The sequence below is a fragment of the Miscanthus floridulus genome, chromosome 5 (genome assembly GCF_019320115.1).
Source record: "Miscanthus floridulus cultivar M001 chromosome 5, ASM1932011v1, whole genome shotgun sequence".
In the NCBI taxonomy this organism is placed as follows: domain Eukaryota; kingdom Viridiplantae; phylum Streptophyta; class Magnoliopsida; order Poales; family Poaceae; genus Miscanthus; species Miscanthus floridulus.
Window position 1 is genome coordinate 112,053,500 of NC_089584.1, and position 26,225 is coordinate 112,079,724.

The 26,225-nt window shown below is 42.1% G+C and overlaps 2 pseudogenes; both read left to right on the forward strand.

Moving 5' to 3' along the window:
* The first annotated feature begins 22,971 nt into the window (after positions 1 to 22,971).
* Positions 22,972 to 24,540, forward strand: LOC136455126 (uncharacterized; annotated as a pseudogene).
* A 192-nt stretch (positions 24,541 to 24,732) lies between these two features.
* LOC136455127 (uncharacterized) lies at positions 24,733 to 26,202 on the forward strand (annotated as a pseudogene).
* The last annotated feature ends 23 nt before the right edge of the window (positions 26,203 to 26,225 follow it).

The window sequence follows — 26,225 nt, forward strand, 5'->3', positions numbered from 1 at the left end:
GAGAAGATGTGCCGAAGACAGCGTTTACTACCCGATATGGTCTATATGAATATCTAGTCATGTCTTTTGGGCTGACCAATGCCCCGGCTCATTTCATATACCTGATGAACTTAGTTTTCATGCTCGAGTTGGATAAGTTTATAGTGGTGTTCATTGATGACATCCTTATCTATTCTAAGAGCAAAGAGGAACATGTAGAACATCTCCGTATTGTTCTACAAAGATTAAGAGATCACCAACTATATGCCAAATTCAGTAAATGTGCATTTTGGTTGGAGGAAGTACAATTTCTAGGTCATGTGTTATCTGCTGAAGGTATAGCTGTAGATCCGAGCAAGGTAGAAGAAGTCCTTAACTAGAAAGCACCTACAACTGTTCATCAAGTTCATAGTTTTCTGGGGTTGGTAGGATATTATCATCGGTTCATCCCTGACTTCTCCAGAATTGCGAAGCCAATTACTGGACTACTAAAAAATCAAACTAAGTTTGTATGGTCAGCAGAATGTGAGGAGGCCTTTCAAACATTGAAGAAGTTGCTGACAACTGCACCAGTTTTAGCACAACCGGATATCGAGAGGCCATTTGATATCTATTGTGATGCATTTGGAATTGGTATTGGCTGTGTTCTGATGCAAGAAGGCAGAGTCATAGCATACACTTCCAGACAATTCAAGAAGCATGAAGAACATTATCCCACCCATGACCTTGAATTAGCTGTTGTTGTTCATACACTCAAGGTTTGGCGACATTATTTATTGGGCAATATCTGTCATATCTATACAGATCACAAAAGTTTGAAATACATCTTCACTCAGTTAGAGTTGAATATGAGGCAAAGAAGATGGTTAGAACTTATCAAAGATTATGACTTAGAAGTGCATTATCATCCGGGCAAGGCTAATGTGGTTGCCGATGCCCTGAGTCGCAAGAGTCATTGCCATTGTCTGACTATGAAACCTATGCAACGAATGTTGTGTCAAGAGATGGAGCATCTGAATTTACAAATCATAGAACAAGGTTCCCTATCCAATATTGTAGTTGAGTCCACTATCAAAGATCAGATCATTGCTGCTCAACAGAAAAGTAAGGGCATAGCCCATATCAAGGATAAAGTCAGATCTGGAAAACCAACATGTTTCAAGATTGATGAATCAGATGTGGTATGGTTCAAAGATAGATTGGTAGTACCCAAAAATCCAGAGCTGTGAAAGTAGATTCTTGATGAAGCTCATTCTACAAGATACTCCATTCATCCGAGTAGCAACAAAATGTATCATGATCTAAGAAAGAGATATTGGTGGACCAAAATGAAAATAGAAATAGCTCAATATGTGGCCAAATGTGATATTTGTCAGAGAGTCAAAGCGGTTCATATGAAGACTGCAGGTCCATTACATTCTTTGCTAGTTCCATCTTGGAAGTGGGAAGATATATGTATGAACTTCATCATGGGATTGCCTAGGACATCTGTAGGCTATAATTCAATATGGGTTATTGTTGATCGTCTAACCAAGATAGCTCACTTCCTACCAGTCAGAGATAAATATCGAGCGGAATAGTATGCAAAGCTTTATCTTGATAGAATCTTCAGTCTGCATGGGGCACCCAAGACCATTGTCTCTGACAGAGGGTCATTATTCATATCCAAGTTTTAGAAAAGTCTACATGAGTCTTTGGGAACTAAACTTATCCGTAGTTCTGCTTATCATCTGCAAATAGATAGATAGACTAAGAGGGTAAATCAAATTCTTGAAGATATGTTAAGAGCATGTGTCCTTTCCTATGGTGCTAAATGGGATGAATGCCTTCCCTTAGCTAAATTCTCATATAACAATAGCCATCAAGAGAGCATTAAAATGGCACCATTCGAAGCACTGTATGGTCATAGATGTAAGACACCTTTAAATTGGTCAGAAGCTGGAGAACATTGGTTCTTTGGACTGGATGTGGTCAAGGAAGTTGAAGAGAAGGTTAAACTCATACAAGCTAATATGAAGATAGCTCAATCCCAATAGAAAAGCTATGCTGATAAGAGGAGACGATCGCTAGAATTCAAAGTGGGAGATCATGTCTACCTCAAGGTATCATCGATGAAGGGAGTTCATCGTTTTGGGATTTGGGGAAAGTTGGCACCCTGTTATGTAGGTCCTTTTCAAATCCAACAACAATGTGGACCAGTCGCCTATCACGTCAAGCTACCAGATCACATGTCAGTTGTGCATGATATCTTTCATATATCTCAGTTAAAGAAGTGTCTTCAAGTACCTGACCAAGTGATCGACTTTGGTGATGTAGAACTAGAACCTGACTTGACTTATGCCGAGTACCCCATTAGAGTCTTAGATCAGAAAGATCGAGTCACTCGAAGACGTACAATCAAGTTCTACAAAGTACAATGGAATCAACACACTGAGGATGACGCTACTTGGGAGTCCGAGGATTACTTAGAAGAAAACTTTCCTGACTTCTTTGCTTCTATCTAGTTGCAATACCTTGTCTATATTGTAACTTGTCTCGTTTGTCAACAGAATGAAAAGCTCCCTCACTAGCCTTTTGAATAAAGTTATGATGTGTTAGCTTGACACATTTCCTTTTCCATTACTTAGCCTTAAGTTTTAAATCTCGGGACAAGATTTCTTTAAGGGGGAAGGGTTGTAACACCTCTGGTGTTTTGACCTAACACTAAAACTTGACATGTCATCATGTGCATTGCAAAGCATTCTTAAAGTAGAAAATTTTGAATGCATTCACTAGATAAGCTTTATTTCATAATGTTGTTATTTTATGTGATGTGATTCAAAACCCTAAACAAAGATCATGACCACAAGGGTCAAATTTCATGTGATCATATGAGGCCATGTGACATTTGACTCAAATAACCCTAATGGGCCATGTTACTGGTCAAAAATCAAAGTTAAAGCAAAAGATAAACAAATCAAATTTGAATTCAAATTCAAATCATAAAAGTCCTTTTTGCCCCTTTTGGCTAATTCAAAATCCATTTGGGATTTGGGGTTGAGGCAAAAAGCAAAGTTGAAGATTATTTTGTAAGGATCAACTTTGGTATTCAAAGTTTTTCAAGTTTACATATAAAATTTGGAGTAATTTTGAAATGATTCAAATGCTCAAATGCACCCCAAATTTAAATTTCAAAATGGAGGTAGAATTTGAAAATGTTCCTTGAAGCAAAGTTGTAGAGTTTGAAAAGTTGAGCAACTTTCATTTTTGGAGATTTTCAACTTCTTTAGAAAATTTGTGAGTAATTTGCAAAATTAACACAGTGGCAATTCTGTAAATACTTCAAAATTGAAAATCAGTCGAGCGCCACCTCTCTGCTTGCCGCCGGCGCCACGCAGTTGTCGCCGCCGATCAATTTGCACCGCTTCCTCGTGCATTGACAAGCTGTCGGCACCATGGCGAGTTCGTTTGTGCGCTGTCGACGCCGGACGACCCCTTCCCATCTATAAATAGCAGCAACCGCCACCGTCGTCCCCGTTTTTCCCCTCTGCTCTGCTCCGCCGCTAGTCAGCTCCGTCGCTCGCCGTAGCCACCGTCGAGCAGCGTCCATCGTGCCTAGCTATGCCAATGCGATCGCCTCAGTCTTGCACTCCTCTTTGGCTTGCTCGTGTTGCTTAGGTTGGCCAAAATCGCCCGGCGCAACGTCTTCTTCCCCGAGACCGGCCGGAGCTCCGCCACCATCGACTCGACATGGCCAGGCTGCTCCAGATCGTCTCCGTCTTCATCAAACGCACTGGCGTGATCATGGTGAGCTACTAAACATGATGCTCACTTCGCTTTTGACTTTACTGCACCGTTGCCGGGGTTATGCTGTGCGCCGTCGTACCCAAGCTACCATGGCTGGCGTGGAGCTCTCTCTGGTGCGCCTGCTGCCGTTCTGAGGATTAGGATGGGTTCGTAGGATGCTGTAGATCATTTAGGTGCAGTTTGCCTCACCGAAGCATCACCGCCAGCGCTGCCGTGCGTTCTCCCTGTGTCGCTGACAGCGGGGCCGGGTCGTCAGTGAGAGAGAGAGAGAACAGTGGGATTTGATATTTTCTGAATTATGAATAGTGCAGCAACTTTGGAAATTTGTAGGAAAATAATTACAGCTCCAAAAATTCTGAAAATTTGTGTATAGCTTCTGTACATGCTCTAGTATGGTTTAAAATTTTGAAACTTGAAATTTGAATAAATTTTTAATGTTCAAATATTCAGTCCATTAATTGATAAAAGCAATTTCCATGATTTTTGTAGGCCACTGTATAATTCCAAAAATTATGAAATTTGTTTTGGTATGCTAATTTGTCATGAGGAGGCTTACATAAAATTTTGAGGTCATTTAGAACAAGTTCATTTTTGGGCTTATTTCCAAATTAATTTAAAAATAAATAAAAGCAAACCCTAAGTGTTTGATTAGTATTTGATCTTGTTTTGATCATGTTTTGTGACTAGTAGGGTTTCAAGATTAGTTTGGTCAAGTCACGTGTATGATCCTTGACGGTAGATTTGCAAGTTGGTTTTGTTGGCTTGCAACTGTACCGTGAAAAACAGTTGTATTCGAAGTGTTGTTATATTTTATGTACCATGACAGCATCATGTTTACATTATCATCATATTAAAGCATATGTTATCATTTCATGTAGAATCCGAGAGTGAAACGATTCTAGTTGAGCAAGTTCTAGAAGAATCCTCGGTTGTCACGAGATTCGATAATTGTGGTACTGATCCAGAACCCGAGATCGTCAACGAAGGCAAACCCCGGTTTATGCATTAAACCCTTACCTTGTTTACTTTGAAAAGTTTATCACCTATGTTACTTATTGCATTAAGTTGATTAATTCAAATGTTACCTACTTGATGCATTGCCTACCTTGTTAATTGTTTACCATCCTTGAAGATGTTTTCATTTACAAAGGCGTAGAATGCTTAGTATGCTTTATGGTAGGCTTTCAAAGTAAAAGTTTCGATACAATCAAAGATGGCATACTGGCCAAAGAAAGAAAGAAGGTAGAATGAACTAGAGGCTAGTCGGGTGACTTATCTTGAATGTTGGGTAATGTTGTCGACTATGTCGCTTAAAGGCCATTGTGGATCTTCTGAATGAGACACTTTGTAGTACTGGTCACATACTCCGGTAAGCCTACTTCGTCTAATCCGATACTAAGACAAATGCCCACGCACTGGGAGTGGAGAGATGGCGGGAGTAGCATGTACCCTCATGGCTGGAATGTAGCTGGATTTGAGGTGTGCTGTGCTCTCGGGTGGCGTGGAGACAGCTTAGGATAGGAGGATCTGGTAGCGAGGTTGATATATGCAAGATTAAGTTCTACATATGTCGTGTGATAAGGAATCCCCAGCTAGGACTTGAATCAATTCGAATTGCCAGTGCTCCGCGGATATGGAGACTCGATTCATTACAGAAGCAATGTAGGACTGGTGAATTACTAAAATATGAGAAAAGAATGGAATGAGAAGGAATGGAATATGGGAAATGTAAATTTAGTTGAGATAATGAACTAAAAGGACTTAGGGGTAAAACTTGAAAATAGGATAAGAATAGTAAGCTTTTGGCAAAGAACTTTGAATCTTGCTACATCCTTACCTTGCCCCAACCCCTGCATATTTAAAAGTCTTACACCCCTGTTACATCGGGTTAGTCTTGTTGAGTACTTTTGTACTTAGGGTTTGTTAACCCTTGTTGCAGGTGAGTCGCATGCGCAGGCTTGTTTTGGTCCCTGCTGCATGTCTGTGTTTGAAGTCAATGACGATGAGGAGCGATGAATGGCCTTTGGACAAGGCACTAGTTTGTATGATAAATAAAGTTAATGTAATATTATCCCGCTACTATAGTTGTATGACACTTATGGTATTGTAAGTTTGAAAACAACTAGTTTGTAAACTATGTTATCTTAAGACTTCCGCTATCTTTACTCTGATGTATATATTTGAATAAACTGTTGTAATCTGCAATGTTTGTGATTGGGATCCTATTTGAAAAAGAGAATCATGAATGATTCAGGTTTCCCGAGGACACCTGATAGACCTGTTGAGTTGTTGGGAACTCATGAACGCTATCCGAGGTCTATTAAGACAATGATAGGTGCATGTGGGCCCGATTCCTTAGGAGGTTCTGCCACAATTGGGAAGCCTTGTGAGGCGGCTTTAAGATCCCCAACATCTAAAGCCTCTAAGTATACCTCCATGCAAATTTTCCAATAAGAAAAATCATCTCCCTCAAAGATAGGAGGGGGTCCATCCCTGTGGGACATCTTGCTCTAGGCGGTTAGGCCTAATTTAGGGAGCACGATGCTCTGATACTAATTGAAAGGATCACCCCCTTTTGGGCATCTTGATCCTTTTAAGCATCATACTTAAGTGATATTGCATGTGGTGTGATGGATAGGTAAAGCATTGCAACTTAAACGAGTCATAAAAACGTAAAATGAAAAGTTAATTCACGATTTATAAAGTTAGCAAGTAGAGATGTTAACTAATTTTTATTGAACAAAAACACTATAAAACATATATGTGACACCTCAATAAAGTTTGAAGTACACATTTTGTAGAAGATAGTGTAACTTTTGTTTTAACAAGATAATAACGCTAGCTAACATTTCTAATAGCTTGGAAATCGAATTTGAAGCAAATCCAACTCAAGACTTAGTCAATTTCTTAAGTCTGAAAACAGATTGACAAAGCTATGTTTGGTAATTTATTCTGTAAAAATTGAGTTTAGGAGTGGTGTTGTTCTTTAGCCCATGTTGATAGCCTAAGGTGCCCTCTTTAGAGTAGTGAAGGTAGTTTGGGGATTGGATCAACTGTATAGTTGTTTCGAATGCTTTAAAATCCTTGCACAGCGTGTTCTCGGGCTGTTTTTCCTGGCTAGACGCGATCACCATGTCGAGCGGCCTCAACATCGTGGTGCTCGGTGCGTGCATGCGAGCATGTGGCCATGCACTAGCCGACCAGAGCTGCCCACGCTCTGGCCACATCACTGGCCGCCTCGGGCTACCGCCACGTGGAGCCATGGATGCTTGACTCGCCATGTCGAGCTGCCCTCGCCTACTACCGTTGTCGCACATTGCTGCTACCCTCCATGCCATGCCACGACAACACCACTGCCACTGCCATCACATCGTTGTGTTGCACTACACCACTGGCCCGCCTGGACGGTGCATGCATGAGGTCGAACCGCCGTTGCCATGCCATTTATGACACTGCAGCGTGCAGGCCACGTCGACCTTGAGCGTGTGTCGTTGGCTAGCACCGGCCATGGTTGCTCTGATCACGCCAACCGTGTCCCACCAAGCAAGCACAGGCTGAGCCTTGACTATGTCCCCACCGTCTCCCCCCTCCCCTGTCCTCTTCTTTGCTGCCGCCACCGAGCCGCACCAGCTCGCCTACATGTGAGAAGCCATTCCCCATCAATTCCACGTGCCTACGCCTATGCTTTCACATCCTCTCGCTGCCCACCCCCACCTAGACTTGAACTGTGCAAGGCCAAGCTCCAATTTGGAGCTTTGCCCCGCCACCACGTCGTTAAGACCTGTCACCGCCCTCACCGTGGTTAGCCCCCTCCTCAACGTCTCGAGCCAAATTAGCTACACCACTAGCCCCACCTAGAACCCCTCCTCATTGTGCACACCTAAGTCGCACCTCTATTGTTGCCTCCTCGCTGCTGGCACGGTCATGTCGCTGCGGTTCGCCGTCGAGCTCGCTGCGTGCATGTGGTCAGGCTCGCTCGGGGCATCTCCGGTCGATCCATCACCTCCGCTAGGTCTATGGTGAGTGAAAGGTCCTTGTTTGGTTTTGGTAATTAAGTCACAACTTAGGTGGACTAATTATGTTTATGTGAGATACACAGGTGATTAGTCCACAGAAAAATGTGTGTGAGCAACATATGCCATGAAGGTGAAAATGGCTTGGAGATGTTGCAAAGCTCACACATGTGATGATGAAGGAGCTTAAATGCACATGAGACATGACATTGAGTCATGTGATCAAGGTGGAGAAGATCAAGACAATACTTAGCTTGATGGACCGGTTGCAAGCATGAAGGGCAAGTCAAAGGCTTTGGAGTGATGGACCACGTGGCGGTGAAGCTTGAGCAAGACTTGGCACTGATGGACGATGGCAATGGTGAAGAGCAAGTGAAGTCAAGATCGATGAACCAATATGATCATGTGATGATATGAAGTGGATCATATCATTGTTGATCGTGTTGGTGCATGTGTTGCATCGACATTGAAGGAGATGGAATGGAATGTGCAAGGCAAAGGTATAACCTAGGGCATTTCATTTCACCGGTCATAGGTGTGTAGAGAAGTATATGACCGGGTTTAGGATAGATGGTCGTACTATCAAGAGGAGCAAACTTGTTTGCATATCGGTCATCTAGTGCCACTCGAGTGATCTAACTTTGCATCGTCGCTAGGATCGAGTGGCATGACAAGTTGAGTGGCTAACATCCTTTAGGAAATGATTGTGAAAAGCTAACACACATACACATGGTGGTGTACACTTGGTGGTGTTGGCACATTTACAAAGGAGATGGAGTTGGAGTTGATGTGGATCAACTTGGTGAAGAAACTCCACCGGCGGAGTGTCTGCCCGTAGAGTGCGGACAGTCCGACAGTGCCACTAGCACCCTAGACAAAAAAGACCGGGTCTCACAGAGTGCACTGGATGTTGGTCATGTGGTGACCGGACGCTGGGGTCCTACATTCGGTCAGTGGTGGCCGAGAGCATACAGCGTCGGTCTTTGACCGGACGCTGGCACTGGAAGTGACCGGACACTGGCAGGGTGCGTCTAGTCAGGCTGACGTACGGTGACACAGAAGCTAGAGTATGATCGGACGCTGGGCTGCGTCTGATCACGTGCGACCGGACGCGTTCGGTCAAGGTCGGTACCTTACTGTAAATGACCGGATGCTGAGGGTCCAGCGTCCGGTCAGTTGAAGCTGCTGTGTCCAGTCGTCATTTGACCATTGAATGTAGGGGACATGTGGCGAGTATCACGTGACCGGACGCTGGGGTTCAGCGTCCGGTCGATCGAACCAGAGTGTCCGGTCATCCCGAGTTTTGCCTAGTGAAGGGGTAACGGCTCTATTTATTTGTGGGGTTATAAATAGAAGCCATGGTCAGCCTTGGGCCGATAGCTGAGCACACTAGAGCCTTGGTGGCTTATGTGGTAGTGCTTGGGAGCCCTCCATCTCACACTTACATGATAGTGATCATTCGATAGTGTGAGAGAGCGATTCTAGTGCGATTGCATCGTGAGGTTGCATCGAGTGGCACTAGGTGATCGAGTTGCAAGCCGGTGGTGCTTGTTACTCTTGGAGGTTGCTGCCTCCTAGACGGCTTGGTGGTGGTCTCCATCGAAGCACGCAAGAAGCCTGTGCGGCGCTCTGGAGAAGTGCTTGTAAGAGGTACTTGTGCTCGCCCCACGGGAGTCACGAAGAGCAACTTTAGTAAAGCATGTCATTGAGCTACCCTCACTATCGAGGTGGGTTCTTACAGCGCCCAACGTGCGGTCTTAGCGGGTGATGCTAATTAGCCGCCGAACCACCAAGTGAGCGGTCGACACAACGGGGACTAGCGTGTTGGCAAACACGTGAACCTTGGGAGAAAAATCATCGTGTCAACCTTGTTCTTCCTGTTGGTTTGCATCCCCATTACACAAGCTTACAATTACTTTCATACATATTAAGCTTATGTAGTTGCTCTTGTAATTAGATAGCTTGTGTAGCTTGCTAATTACCTTCTTGCTTGTGTAGCATAGAAGTAGCTCCCTTACGTGGCTAATTTGGTTTTAGTAACCTTGTTAGTCACATTGCTTAGTTTATGTAGCTAAGTAGTTGCGCTCTCTAATTAGGCATTGGTTGCCTTGTTATTAAGCATTGCTAGTGAGCTTAGTTAGCTTTATGCTTTTGCTTACTAGCATGTGTAGGAGCTCCCTTGTTACTTAAAGTACTAGTGGCATAGGTTTATGTAACCTTGCTCTTAGAATTGTTAAGGAGAGCTCTAGCTAGCCCGGCACCTTAGTTGCATAATTAGTATCTTTGCAAGGTGCTAGTGAACATATATAGAGGGGTGTAGTCTTGGCTAGACCGATTATTTTAATTTTGCATTTATATCGGTTAGCCGACGCGTTTAATTTTAGAAAAGACTATTCACCCCCCTCTAGTCCGCCATCTCGACCTTTCAATTGGTATCGGAGCTAGGTCTCTCATTTATAGTCTTCACTGACCTGAGAGGATGGCGGCTTATGGGCTAGATGTTGATTGTCCACACATTTTTGATGGTACACACTTTACACGATGGAAAAATTAGATGATATGTAATTTTAAGTATGTATGTCCTCAAATGTGGTGGATGGTAGATGTAGGCTTTTCTCATGTGTTGGATGAAGATAATCTAACTCAAGCACAAGAGAAATGCCTAGATCTCGACATCCATGCTACTAACATCATGTATAGATCTTTGCATGATTGCATATTTGGAGAGATCATGGACATAAAGACCGCCCATGAGATTTGGAGTTATCTCAATGAGAAATATGGGATGGTCTCCGATGATGATGATGAGCCCAAGGAGGAAGCACATGAGTGTGTTGAGCATAACCACAATTTGGTGATTATGGAAGATTGCTCCACCTCATGGTCAAGTGATGATGATGATGATCGATCCACTACAAGTTCACTTGACAAGGTTGATGATGATGCCACAAGTGTTGCAAGTGATGATACTATCCCATGCACACTTGATGGTGATGATGGTTCATGCTCAAGCCATGATAAAGATGCTACTACAAGCTCTCCAACTACATCACCACATTGCTTCATGTCACAAGGTGACACCAATGTATCAATTGATAATGTGGTTGATCATGTTGAGTCATACGATGAGCTTGTTAGTAGACTTGCTAGCATAACCATGTCTTTAGAAAATGAGAAATCTAAAACATTGAAATTAGAAAATGAAAACTCATTTCTAAAGAACTCTTGTGAAGAACATAAGAAATTACTTGATGCATATAAATCTTCACTTGATGAGCTTAAATTAAATCATGAGACACTACTTGCATCTCATGATGAATTATTAGAATAACATGCTTCTCTCATTAAAGTATTTACAAAGAAACTTAAAAACAATGAGAGTTCATCACATGGGTCAATTGATCAATTAGATACTATTGCTAACCCTTGTGATGTAGGCAAGAAGCATGTATCCACCTCTTGTGATGATTTATTAGATATGCCATGCTCTTCACAAATAGATGCTTGTTTTACTTCTATGTCTTGTGAGACTAACCTTTTGAAGGAGAACAATGAGCTCAAAAGTGAAGTGAAGAAATTGAGCAACAAGTTAGAGAGGTGCTACAACTCAAAAGTCACCTTTGAGCACATGTTGAAGACTCAAAGAAACTATGGTGACAAGTGTGGCCTTGGCTTCAAGAAAAAGATAACAAAGGGCGAAAAAAAGAGAGAAAGAAAGATGAAGAAGCTACAACAAAGAAAGCTTTCTCATACCATGTGCTATCGATGTCATGAAGCGGGACACTTTGCAAATGGTTGCCCTAACATTGAGAAGCTCAAGAAGATAAAAAAAGAAGAGAGGCTCAAGCATGTCAAGTGCTTCAAGTGCCACACTTGGGGTCATCTTACCTCAATGTGCCCAACCAAGCAATTGGTGAAGCAACAAGTGAAGCCTCAACCAAAGCCACAAGTTGAGCAAGAGAAGACACCCCAAGTTCAAATCAAGATCAACCATGAAGATGGTGGTGACTTAATGATAAAGAAGAAAAAAACAAGAAGGGGTGGAAAGGCAAGGCATCCAATGCAAACCCAAAATGCCAAGATGATGAGCAAGAATGAAGATGAAAAGAAAGATCATGCTCACATCAAGTGTTTCAAGTGTGGAAGAATGGGACACTTTGCCTCTAAGTGTCCTACCAAGCTTGAGAAGAAGGCTCAAGTAATCCATGAGAGGCAAGTCAATAAGAAGCACCACATGAGCAAAGAAGAGAAGGCTCAAGTAAAGAGAAAGTGCTACTCATGCCGGGAAAGGGGACACATGGCACATTCATGTCCCCTAGGTGATATTTCTAAGCCTACTTCAATTATAGATAATAATGTGCTTAGAAAGGATGGCAATGGTACCTCATTGGTTGTAATTGCAAAACATCCCGCTATTCATACTAAGGCTATGCCTAAGTATGTTGCTCCTAACTTGAGAGGACCCAAACTTGTTTGGGTACCATCAAAAAGTGGATAATTGATTGTAGGTACCATCGGCATTGGAGACTTAATTCAATTGTATTTATATTAATCATCATATGTTGAATCAAGCATTGAAGCTTAGTGCATATTTAACCCAATGCTAAATGAAAATTGAATGAAGTCCAAGTGCTACAACATACAAGTGTCATATTCAAGTTGTGGTGATTTATTGGAATATTTGATGACTTGCAAATAATTGAGTTGAAGCTTGCTAGTTAGATGATCATGAGCTAACCAAGGTACATCTCTTGTTGATCATTTCATTTGGATGCATATGAGTTGATTGAATTGGATAAATATGCAATATTGCTTGCTATGAGATGTTTGAATGGATAATTGTTTAGTAATCAAGTTTGGATTGATTTGTGTTGGATAAATTCATGAGATGACTTTTAGTAAGTGGTTCGAATGGATATATGTCTTATGAAAGTATTCAAATAAGTTAGTATCAAGTTTGATTCATATTTGATGAAGAATAGCTCAATTGTTGAAATCTGTCCTATATTGCAAAATCTGAGCTAGCTGTGAACTTAGCCATGTTTGAGTATTGAAAACTTATTGGATTGGTATGAAAATTGGTGTACATGCTCTAGACTTATGGTATAAGATTCTGTAAAATTTTCATGAGAATTTGATAAGAAATGCTTTAGTTTTGGAGTGGATCTTGTCAGCTATAGTGCAGCAGTTTTCAGTATATAGCAGTGGTGGAAGAATTGATATATAGCAGCAATCTGGAAGTCAAATGAAGCTCAAATTTTTATAGCTACTAGATAACTTAGTAAAGAACATCTCTACCAAATTTCGTAGTATTTGGATTTGTACTTTGGGATATATGCTTATTTATTTGAAGGATACAAAATCTGTCAGAAAAGTGACAAATGTTGGATTGATCTAGAGTCACTTTGATTGAAAGGTCCTCAAGTTGGAAACATGTTTACAAGTGTTTGAGGTACCTAAGTTTGGTTTTGAAATGATCTAGAAGCATGACAAGATATGAGTACAAGGCTATTTGATTATGGAGTGTACTTTGCACACATTCGGTACTTAAATTGGAAGATCAAGATCAAACTCAAGATGAAGTTGAAGTTTAAGTTCTAGTGACTATTAGAAATCATTTGGTAGAAAGAAAATAACTTAAACAAGAAGAAAGAAAAAGACTTAAAGAAGGAATAAAGGTTACTCATCAAGTTAAGTCCATCACTTGGATCAATCAATCAAGTTATTTCAAGTGAGTGTCAACAATGGTTCTTGGAGAGAGGTCACTTCTCCCTAGTGTAGGGGCTTGCCACCTATGTGTAGGTAAACCAAGTGTGGTACTTGGAAGGCTAACATGGAAGTGGTGATCCGAAGAACATTTGAGATGCTTAGTTGAAGCAATCAAAAGGGTTGATCAAGAAAAGCAAGCAACACCCAAAAGAGAGCTAATCATGATATTTCAAGTGGTATTCTCAAATTGATACTCTCATGCAAGTAAAGATCAAAAGATAAAGCAAGTCAACCACAACAAGAAAAGTGCACTTGATCATAAGTGGTATTCATTTCATATGGGTGAAAAATGGAATTCAACATGATATCTATTGGTCTTCACCAAGCTTATAATGGGACTTCACATTACTATTGGAATAATGAATTGAAATCTATATGACTATCCTCTACTCCAACATAGCAAAGGTATCATTGTAATATGCATGATCATTTCATCCCTTACTAGTATGTAGTTAGTGCATATAGTACATGCTTCATAGGATCATGCATAACAAATAAAATGTTTAAATTCATAGCCTACCACTATTGTTTGAATGATTACTTGATCTAGTGGTTAGTACATGAATTTGTTCATGAGCTAGTGAACCCAAGTACTTTGACTTAATTTGGATTGCTAACAAGTGACAAATACAACATTGGCATGATAACCCTTGCAAGAGGTGTGAAGAAGCTTGTCATTGGTTCAAACCAAACTTGGAAGCTTAGGCAAATCATTTTAGTTCAAGTCAATCATAGAAGCTCATGATAGTGATAAGAGTACAAGCACAAGACAACAATGCAAATGGATATCTAGTTTGTTTCAAATGGTATCTAGACTCAGGTATTTTATCAAGAATCTACAAATAATGTCTAGATCAACTCACAAGTGATATCCTATAAGTGGTACTCATGAAGATAGCAAATGTTCAAGAAATGGTCTTTATTGATAAATCAAATAAGTGGTTCCATACTAGAAGATTCTTTCAAATAGTATTCACTTCCTACAAGTGGTATCTATACATAGTATCAACCATGAAAGATGATGGTTCCACAAGTGATCCTCAACTTTAAGTGATCATCAAATGAAGAATGCATCCCTCACCTACAAGATCTCAAGTGTATCAAATGGATGACCCATGCTATCACATAGGGGGAGGTGTCCCACAAATTGATCACAAGATCAAAAAACTTATGTGTGGTATCTCAAGAAACCCTACACAAGATACAAGTGGTACAAGCAACAAGTGGTATTTACAAATGGTGTCATTCCAACAATCAAGTGATGTCCATAAAAAATGCAAGATTCAAGCCTCAACCATCTACCCCAAATGCATACCTTTGCACCAATGAGAAGCACACCTTTTATGGAAATTGATGACAAAGGAGGAGAGATTGCACAAAGATATGAAAGCTTGATTGAATGGGGGAGAGATTGTACAATGGGAGAGATGAGATATAAAAGAAATAGAGGTTGGACATGGACAAAGAGGGAGCAACATTGAAGAAAAGAGATGGATCAAAATTCTTGGACAAGAGAAGCACACAAGTAGGGGGAGCAAGCTCATGAACTTTGATTGATTGCATTTGATATGTGCATATTCATATGCTTGCTTGCATTGCATAAACTTTCAAATTCAATATGCATGCTTGTGTGGTGTATGCTAGTTGTAGAACTTGAATGATGATTTGATAACTAGCACGCATAGGATGATAGCTAGACACTTTGTATGCTCTGCAAGCAATGCTAGTATCTTGCTTTTAATGTTGATCTCACAAGGTATCTAGTGCTTTTATTTCCAAGTGATATCTAGATAACCATGGTGCTAAGGATGAACTTAAAAGTGCAACTCCGATTGGTACACGCTTCAAAGGTTTATTCTATACACCTTAGCATTATTTTGTAGTATTTACTCTCCCACACTTTTAATCTATACATATGTGCGAGCTTCAAATCAAACACTCTAGCACATATGTAGGGGGAGCTAATACTACCATTTTGGGTTTGTGGTACTTGTCCAAAATCATTTTCACATGGTAAAATTGCTTGGGCAAGCAATATGAATCCAAAAGAGCTTAATTTCCATATCTTTGTAGAGTTGTCATCAAATATCAAAAAGGGGGAGATTGAAAGGTCCTTGTTTGGTTTTGGTAATTGAGTGACAAAATAGGTGGACTAATTGTGTTTATGTGAGATACACAGGTGATTAGTCCATAGATACATGTGTGTGAGCAACATATGCCATGAAGGTGAAAATGGCTTGGAGATGTTGTAAAGCTCACACATGTGATGATGAAGGAGCTTAAATGCACATGAGACATGACATTGAGTCATGTGATCATGGTGGAGAAGATCAAGACAATACTTGGCTTGATGGACCGGTTGCAAGCGTGAAGGGCAAGTCGAAGGCTTTGGAGTGATGGACCGCGTGGCGGCGAAGCTTGAGCAAGACTTGGCGCTGATGGACGATGGCAACGATGAAGAGCAAGTGAAGTCAAGATTGATGAACCAATATGATCATGTGATGATATGAAGTGGATCATATCATTGTTGATCATGTTGGTGCATGTGTTGCATCGATATTGGAGGAGATGGAATGGAATGCGCAAGGCAAAGGTATAACCTAGGGCATTTCATTTCACCGGTCATAGGTGCGTAGAGAAGTATATGACCGGGTTTAGGATAGATGGTCGTACTATCAAGAGGAGCAAACTTGTTTGCATATCGGTCATCTAGTGCCACTCGAGTGATCTAACTTTGCATCGTCGCTAGGATCGAGTGGCGTGGCAAGTTGAGTGGCTAACATCCTTTGGGAAATGATTGTGAAAAGCTAACACACATACATATGGTGGTGTACACTTGGTGGTGTTGGCACATTTACAAAGGATATAGAGTTGGAGTTGATGTGGATCAACTTGGTGAAGAAACTCCACCGGCGGAGTGTCCGCCTGTAGAGTGCGGATAGTCCGACGGTGCCACCAGCACCCTAGACAGAAAAGACTAGGTCTCATAAAGTGCACCAGACGTTGGTCATGTGGTGACTGGACGCTGGGGTCCTGCGTCCGGTCAGTGGTGGTCGAGAGCATACAGCGTCGGTCTTTGACCGGACGCTGGCACTGGAAGTGACCGGACGCTGGCAGGGTGCGTCCGGTCAGGCTGACGTACGGTGACGTAGAAGCTGGAGTGTGACTGGACGCTGGGCTGCGTCTGATCACGTGCAACCAGACGCGTCCGGTTAGTTGAAGCTGCTGCGTCCGGTCATCATTTGACTGTTGAACGTAGGGGACACGTGGCGAGTATCGCGTAACCAGACACTGGGGTTTAGCATCCGGTCGATCGGACCAGAGCGTTCGGTCGTCCTGAGTTTTGCCTAGTGAAGGGGTAACGGCTCTATTTGTTTGTGGGGTTATAAATAGAAGCCATGGTTGGCCTTGGGCCGGCAGCTGAGCACACTAGAGCCTTGGTGGCTTATATGGTAGTGCTTGGGAGCCCTCCATCTCACACTTACATGATAGTGATCATCCGATAGTGTGAGAGAGCGATTCTAGTGCGATTGCATCGTGAGGTTGCATCGAGTGGCACTAGGTGATCGAGTTGCAAGCCGGTGGTGCTTGTTACTCTTGGAGGTTGCCACCTCCTAGATGGCTTGGTGGTGGTCTCCGTCGAAGCGCGCAAGAAGCTTGTGCGGCGCTCCGGAGAAGTGCTTGTAAGGGCTACTTGTGCTCGCCCCACGAGAGTCACGAAGAGCAACTTTAGTAAAGCGTGTCATTGAGCTACCCTCACTATCGGGGTGGGTTCTTGTGGTGCCCGACGTGCGGGCTTAGTGGGTGATGCTAATTAGCCGCCGAACCACCAAGTGAGCGGTCGACACAATGGGGACTAGCGTGTTGGCAAACATGTGAACCTCAGAAGAAAAATCATCATGTCAACCTTATTCTTCCCGTTGGTTTGCATCCCCATTACACAAGCTTGCAATTACTTTCATACATATTAAGCTTGTGTAGTTGCTCTTGTAATTAGATAGCTTGTGTAGCTTGCTAATTACCTTCTTGCTTGTGTAGCATAGAAGTAGCTCCCTTGCGTGGCTAATTTGGTTTTAGTAATCTTGTTAGTCACATTGCTTAGTTTGTATAGCTAAGTAGTTACGTTCTCTAATTAGGCATTGGTTGCCTTGTTATTGAGTATTGCTAGTGAGCTTAGTTAGCTTTGTGCTTTTGCTTACTAGCATGTGTAGGAGCTCCCTTGTTACTTAAAGTACTAGTGGCATAGGTTTATGTAACCTTGCTCTTAGAATTGTTAAAGAGAGCTCTAGCTAGCCCGGCACCTTAGTTGCATAATTAGTATCTTTGCAAGGTGCTAGTGAACATATATAGAGGGGTGTAGTCTTGGCTAGACCGATTATTTTAATTTCGCATTTATATCGGTTAGCCGACGTGTTTAATTTTAGAAAAGACTATTCACCCCTCTCTAGTCCGCCATCTCGACCTTTCAGTGAGTCCCTATTGCTCACCCGCTATATCTACAACCTTGTTAATACTATGGCTCATCAGAACATCGTCGCCATTGTTGCAGGGTGCCCACCGTCGTGGAGAGGCCCTTCTACTGTGTCTCGGTTCATGCAGCTGTCACCCATCGCTTCGTGTCAAATCCTAGGTGAGCATCGGCCTCATAGATAGGTCAACGTGGGTCCCGTGTGGCCAGGGCAAGCGCTAGTGCCACCGCTCGTCGTGCTAGCACGTGCGGGGATGGTCGAGGACCATATCGTTGTAAAGGAGGGAGATTGTGAGGGTGTTCTTGCAAAGTTGCTATCTCTAGGAATAGTAACGTAGACTGCTGGTTGTTTTATTTAGAGTCTAGGTGCGCTTTTGCTAATATGTCAGCGTGCATGCGGGCTCCTTGCCATGGGCTGCATCTACGCGCGGGCCGCGCCTCGCGTGGGCCGTGTTGGGCTAGATTCGGTTATATTTTTCGTGGAAAAATAGAAATAGCTTTTCATTTTTATTTCTAAGCTGAACTTTGATAATTAATATAAAATGATATAGATGTCCAAAAATTATGAAAACAATTTTGTTAAGTTCCTAAAATCATGATCTATCTGCTAGTGTGTTTTATTCACATAGTTTTATAGTATTTTCATGAGTTATATAATTAATTTAAGATGCCGAATATTATAAGATATAAACTTGTATGAATTTTGGTGATAAATTAGTGATAGTGTTGGCTCTAAAACTTTTATAGTAAACTCCTCACATTATTAGGTGCTCACTGTAATTTTTGTAGCTCCATAATAATTAGTTTGCTAAGGTAGCTAAATGAGCCCTAGTTCAAAAATATATGTTTAATCAATAAAATGCTGAAACACCTTGGGATTTTAAAACTAGAATATTTTTTCGGAGGTGAAGCCTTACTTGATGACGCGTATATGTAGACTAGTACGTTAGTCATTTAAGCTAGCTCGTTAGCTTGTGGAGCGTAATCGTATTTTTAAGATTTACGGTTACCGTTGATTAATTGCATCTCTACGTTGCATCCACGTATATCATAATAGGAACAATGATGGATCATGGAGTCGACCGAGGTACTAGAAAAGATGGTGCCTTGATGATTATGTCACCATGATGGAATACTAACTTTTGGTTATATCTTACCCAGGCAAGCCTCGGCCTATAACCCCTATCACTCTGTACTTTATCTTATGCTTGTGTATTAAGTTTTAAGGAGTTGAATGAAAACCACTTGCATATATATATCCTTATCCTATGAGTCCTACTAGTATGTCATGATCGTGTAGATTGCTATGTTATAGGATCCGATAGAAGTCGAGTGATTACCTGTCACTCGCGAGAGATAGGAAAGATATTATTGCTGTTATTATGTTACTATCACATGAAATATATATAAATGATAATTGAAGATTGGGTCGAATAGTACTTTGGATCTGGACTTGGTTTGGCATTCGAGCGAGGCTCAGATTGCACTTGTTCCACCTATGTCGATTGGGGACCGTCCATTGTTGTGGATGGTAGTCAGGTCACAGACTTATTATCCAAAGCACATACTTGCCTATGGGAGCGGGAAGGCTCATTGATATCTTGTCGTGGGTTCTGGCTCTTTTCGAATCGACTGATTGGAGGCGGGGATGGTGGAGGTCTAAGAACCAAACTAAATCTAGGACTCAGGAGTGGGGGCTTGGAGTTCAAGTTTGGACGGGGAACTGGACCCCTTGATAGGAGAGTGGTGGATTGGTCTTGCTTGTGCCTAGGGTATAAGTGGGACATGTGCTTTGGGGTACCCAGCTGGTATACATTGGTTCGTAAATCGCCGTGTGATATGGTACAACTTGGCTATGATCTAGCACCGTAATAAGAACTAGAATATGAAAGATAGTAAAATGGTTCTGATTGCTTACCACCTGCTTAAAAGTAGCATATGTGCTTACGTAGAATTGTTAGTTAATGAACTAATGATGACCGCTAATAAAATTGAATATAAAGACACACGTTTAGTAATGTTTTTCCGCAAATGCAACAACCCACAAGCCAAATAAGCCTTGCATATCTTTAGAGTCTTTTATTTTCCTCTTGTCGGATAAGTCTTGCTGAGTACAATCCAGTACTCAGGGTTTTATTCCTCCTGTTGCAGGTGATCGAAGGATACGTAGAGCTGATCCTTGTGTGTAGAAACCTCCTGGTGGACTTAGAGAGGATTTCTTTCACACTACGACCGTAGTGTTTATTTATAACCCTTACTAAAGGTTTTTATAAGAAAAGATGTAAAATATGTTAGCATCTCTTATATATAATGTCCACTATGTTAATGCTCCACCATATCCTTAAGTTAATCCTGCTTCCTCTATAACTCTGATAACATTGTTATATTCCGATGTTATAATAAATTGAGGTAATATTCTGGTACTGTAATAAGGTGATATAAGAAATGACTTAAGAATGTTGTAAGCTTTATTCTCTCATTTGTGATCCTGATGGAAAAGTGTGGATTTTCGAGTTCTCACTTGGGTGTGCTTGACGGAACTATGTAGTTTAGTGTTCTCTCTTAGGTACTTAGTGTCTAATAAAAGACAAGTACTCATGGGAGGTATTAGATTAGGTGGTTCTGCCACACCTAGCACGCATGTATGACGTAGGGTTGATCCTGCCCTCATTCACCACTACCGTGATAGGATCCCCAACCTTCTTCGCTACCTTATCTGCCAACTCCCTCTTCTTCATAAGACCCTATGGAACCCCTTGAATTCTTGCCCTGGGATCTTGTCCAACTTGTAGGCATGAACATTACAGATGCCATCATATTCTTCCATCATAGTAGCTGCACCTCTAAAGAGCCATGGACTTCCTTACATCACCCTCGACCAATCTCTGAGATAATGGAGTTGTACCAGGAACAAATTCAGACCCAATGCCTTGAACGTCACCTCTTTTGTCGCAAACCAAGAGTTCCTTAGGGCGCTAAACAGCGCAGCATGGCTGAATGGCTTTGTCGTGTGAACCCTAAAAAGGGCAAGCCAATGAAACTCCCTCACGAGCTCTTCAAATTCACCCTAGAAATCGAGATCATCCTCCTCTTCCCCTTGCAACTTCAGACCCTCCAGGCCCTCCTCCAAACTAGGCGTCCTTCCCTCGTCACCCATCACCGTCCCCTTCCCCTTCCCCTTCCCCTTCCCCTTCTTTGATTGATCCTCCATGCAGGATCGCTGGTGGCACCTAAACTCCTTGAGGAGGGGGGCGCAGCATGGGAATAGTCTTTGGGCAGTGAGATCACGCCGATCTCAGCACGTTTTCAGGTGAACTACGGAGTCGCCACCAGAGGAGAAAGAAACCCTAGTCCACCGAGGGCTTATTTGCATGCATTAAGCCCTCGTGTTGAATTGAAAATTTAACTTTTTTTGAAGAATAAAAAAATTAACTAATTTCTATCCTAATGGCCTAATCCACTCTAATGGGCCTATGTTGAACAAGGCCTATTTGTAAAAGCTGATCGAGATAGACTAGGTTGTAAAGATCCGTAATCAGAACGAAATTGTTAGAGCCACTCTAGCGAGGATTCAGTTCAGCACACTAAACACACCAAATCCAAAATTTATTCAGCACAAATTTGAGGACTCAGACAAAACACACATCTCTATTATAACCCTACTCAAACCCATGGAACATGGAGGCTCTCAGATCTTCCCCTTCGAACCTTCCTCCCACAGGCCACGGCCCACAACTACTTGTTTGTTGGTTCCATCAACAACTCAAGGGCTGTTTGGTTTGGATGCTAGGCAGCTTCCCAGGCCATCGATTTGGTGGCTAGGATTGCTGCTTGACCAGCGCCCGCCACGCACACCTCAGAACCAGGTCGCCCAGCACCCCGGGTAGCTGGTGATGCACTCTATTTTTCGTTGCCAAATAGGTCAGCAAACCTTGAGTTCTCCCAAAAATCTTCATAGATCTCTTTTCCATGATATTTTTAAATTCTGAATGTAAATCAAGTCTCTATATTCTATTGGTGATGAAACTGAATACTTAAAATTCAATCAAACCTCTGTTTATCAACAAAATTTTCTACCTCTTTCTTTCTTATGTATTTTTCCAATCTGATCTGATCAGAAAAAATAAAATATGATGTTGTTATTCTAACTCATCCACATAAAAATTTGCAGCCTATATAGGGAGTATCATCTCTAGGGAGGATACTCGTGTCGCCCTTGTGCAGTTCTGCACTTCTGCAAGCGAGGCGACAATTTTCAGTGGCGACAGCGAGTACTACTAGAAAGGCTGATCCATGCTGCTGCTGCTTGGGCCGGCAATAGTTAAGCGTGGAAGGCTGGAACTCGTGAGCTTGGGTGTGGGCCGATTCCACACGGTTCCAGTTCCACGCCCTCAGGGGCCCCAGCCAGCCCTCACCGTCCACCATAATGGTCTACCCGTTGAGAAATTTCATTATTTAACCCTGAATTCGTAAGCCTCTCAGAATTTGACATCGAATTCGCAAGCCTTTCAATATTTAACCCTGTGCACGCGAATTGTTTTAATCCGAGGGATTCCAAGGATTTTTATTAATTTTCTATTTTCTAATATCTTTTGGCACTTTACAGGACATGGAAAATGACCTAATTACCCCTGCCTCCTTATTCCTATCCTGAAGCTGTACTCGTACATAACTTTGGGAGAGGCTTCGTTCTTTCTCCGTCGCTCCTCGCAAGACGGAGAAGCGCCGCTCACAGACACCGCCGCCCGATGCCGGTGGCCGCCCGCCGCTGGAGAACGCCCGCGATCGTCTGTCCGGCTTGATCTCCCCCGCTTCATAGGCCCCTCCGCCCTCCCGGCCCCGTCCGCGCGCCGCCCTTCCCTGGCCCGATGGCCTAGGGTTAGGGGCGGCCGAGCTCCCCGCCGGCGGTCTCCCTACAAGCCCGACGCCAGTAGGTCGTCCTCCCCCTCCGTCTCCATGGCTCCTCCAGAGTAAGCGCCCGATCCTAAATCTCCCTTCTCAGTTTCTCAATTTTACAGTACTGTTGATCTTGGTGAGGGGCACAAAATTGATTTTGTGTCTCATTTATTTTTTTGTTGGTACACATGGTAGAGTCGATCGGGATGACCCATTTAGGTTGTGTGTTCAGTTTTCTGAGTTCACTGCTAAGCTCGATGATGGTTGCTCTGTGGATGTGCCATGGAAATCTAATGAATGGGTTGTGGATTGCCGATCTTATAATTTGGAGATGCTAAAAAATGACTTGAAAGCTAGGGTCAATTGGGGAAGCAGCCAACAGCCTGTAGTACATGAGTTTGACATGAGTGGTGGAGAAAGGAAGTTGCTGAATGACACAGATATATTCCGTGCATTTTCTGAAAGGATGGGTGACAGTAAGTTGTTCTTGTTTGTTGATGTTGAGGACAAACCTACAGAAGTTGTAACAGAGGTAGCAGCAAGCAATGTGGGGCATGATAATGTCATTGGACCAATAGATTCAAGTAAGGAGGCATTTGTTTCTCATGCAATCGACTAGGACAGTATGGAGATTATTCCTCTTGGACAAGATCAAATTGGTGCCGCACTTCCTGTGATGGATGAAGATGCGATGTATGAGTTTGTTGGCCTTAGGGCAGAGGATGAGAGGGCTGAGCAATCTAGGATGGCGGCCACAATTAATCTTGATGATATGGACCTACAAGATACCGACATGTTGGTTCATGATCATGTACCTGGTGAGGATTCTGTTTTATATGATAGAGAAGACCCTCCAATGAAAGCTGGAACCATATATGCTAGTATGAATGAATTCAGGGCTGTAGTAAAGCAGCATGCTATAAATGGGAAATTTCAACTCGGAACTGAGAAATCTTGCAAAGATTTGTTCAGAGGGTACTGCAAAGCTGAGGGTTGTCCATGGTCTATTGTAGCAAGGTTGATGCCTGATAAAATCCAAGTCAGGGTACTAACACTTATATGTAGTATGCTAACTTAATTTATTATGCATTATTAGTCCTCATGCATGTGTGTTGCATTACTAACATATTTGTTTCTATTTCACAGATTACATTGAATAAGAAACAACATTTTTGTCCATCTACTGCGAGACTGAAGACCAAGATGGCATCATACCATTGGGTAGCAGAGAAGGCAATCCCCATACTAATGAAGCATCCAACCATGGGTGCAAAAAAATTGCAAGAAGAGCTGGAGGACAAATATGATATCACAATTGGGTATGGTACTGTGCATATGGGTTTTGTTATAGCTGGAGAAAAAATTCATGGGACATGAGAAGAAAGTTTTGGTTATTTGTTCAACTTCAAGGCAGAGATTGAGCTCAGGATGCCAGGAAGTATTGTGGAGATAGATGTCGTGAATAAGGAGGAAGGTGTATTTTTCCACAGATTCTTTTGTTGTTTGAAACCAAGCATTGATGGTTTCCTAAATGATTGTCGGCCATTTTTAAGTATTGACTCCACAGCTCTCAATGGTAGATGGAGTGGCCCCTTACCATCAGCTATAACACTTGATGGGCACAACTAGATGTTTTCGGTTGCATTTGGGTTTTTTGATGGTGAGAGTACTGATAATTGGACTTGGTTTATGCAGCAGCTGCAAAAGGCAATTGGGAATCCACCGCACCTAGCTATAAGTTCAGATGCTTGCAAGGGTCTAGAGAATGCAGTGAAGAATGTATACCCTTGGGCAGAGCATAGAGAATGTTTTGTCCATCTCATGAAGAATTTCAGTAAAAGGTTTCAAGGACCTGCATTTGGGAGAATGTATCCTGCAGCAAGGACTTTCCAACCAGAATACCATGAGTACTTGATGAACAAGATGTATGCTATAAATAAAAATGTTGAGCCATGGTTGAAAGCCAATCACAAGTTGAAGTGGATGAGGAGCAAATTTTCAGAGGCAATAAAGTGTGATCATATCACTAATAATGTGGCTGAGGTTTGGAACAATTGGGTGAAGGACATCAAGGACCTTCCCATAGCTGAACTTGCTGACACTCTTAGGTCAAAGTTCATGGAGCTTTATGCAAGAAGGAGGAGAATTGGTGAGAAATTTGAAGGACATGTAATGCTGCCAATAGTTGTTCGCCAACTATATGCAATGAGTCAGCAGTAAGGTGGACGGGATGAAGCAGAGGTGACAGAGGTCACAGATTCCCATAATATCATAAGACATGTGGTTAATATTCAGAATCACACATGTACCTGTAGGGAGTGGCAAGTCTCAGGAAAACCTTGTGCACATGCTTTGCTTCTAATCACCACACATAGAAATCCTAAGATGGAAGATTACCTTGATCCATACTACTCCGTGTACCATTTTAGACTAGCCTATGGTGGTGTGATCAAACCACTACCTGATAAGTCCCAATGGGTATGTGTGAATCCTGGATTCAAAGTGTTGCCACCACTCACAAAGAGGGATCCTAGAAGACAAAAGAAACTGAGAACCCCTAGTTGCCTTGAGAACAAGGGAAATAAGCCCAGAGGCAAAGGCATGTGGCAGGTGCAGTGTAAACAATGCTTAGGTCATGGCCATAGATCAATATCCCCTAAGTGCCCTCTCAATGGAACAAAGAAGAGGTAAATGTGTATGCCTTTTTCGAACTAACTTGTACTTGCTTCATATTTTGAATTAACCATTTTACATTTACAGAAAGAGTCGGGCCAAGAAAAGAAAGGCAGATAGGCCTCTTGGTTGTAGCAAAGGTGATGCATATCCTAGTTCATCCAAAAGGCAGAAGGTTCAAGTGCAAGAAAATTTAGGGAATAATAGTCCTGGACTTGTGGAAGTATCAGAAGGCACAAGTCAAATTAGCACTAGTCCCGGAGCTGTTACAAGAAGGTGAATTTCTATGCACTCAACATTGAGTTAGAACTTGAAATACTATTCCATTTTTTACTCTAAACATTTGTCTCATTTTTAGCCAAATGCAAATAACATTGGCTGGATTTGGAGGGACAAATCAGATTAGTACAAGCCCTAGAACAGTGACAAAAAGGTTAAATGATTCACTTTATTAAACATGTATGTGGTTATTTTAGTTCATGTACTGAACCACTCAATTTTCCTATTGTATTCAGTCAAGCTGGAAAAGGAGCAAGTAATGCTATAACCACTCCAAGGAGGAGGCTAGGTCTGAAGAAAAAACTCACTCCAAAGAAGGTAAAGAAGATCGATGTTTGAATGGCTTTTGTAATGCCCAGCCA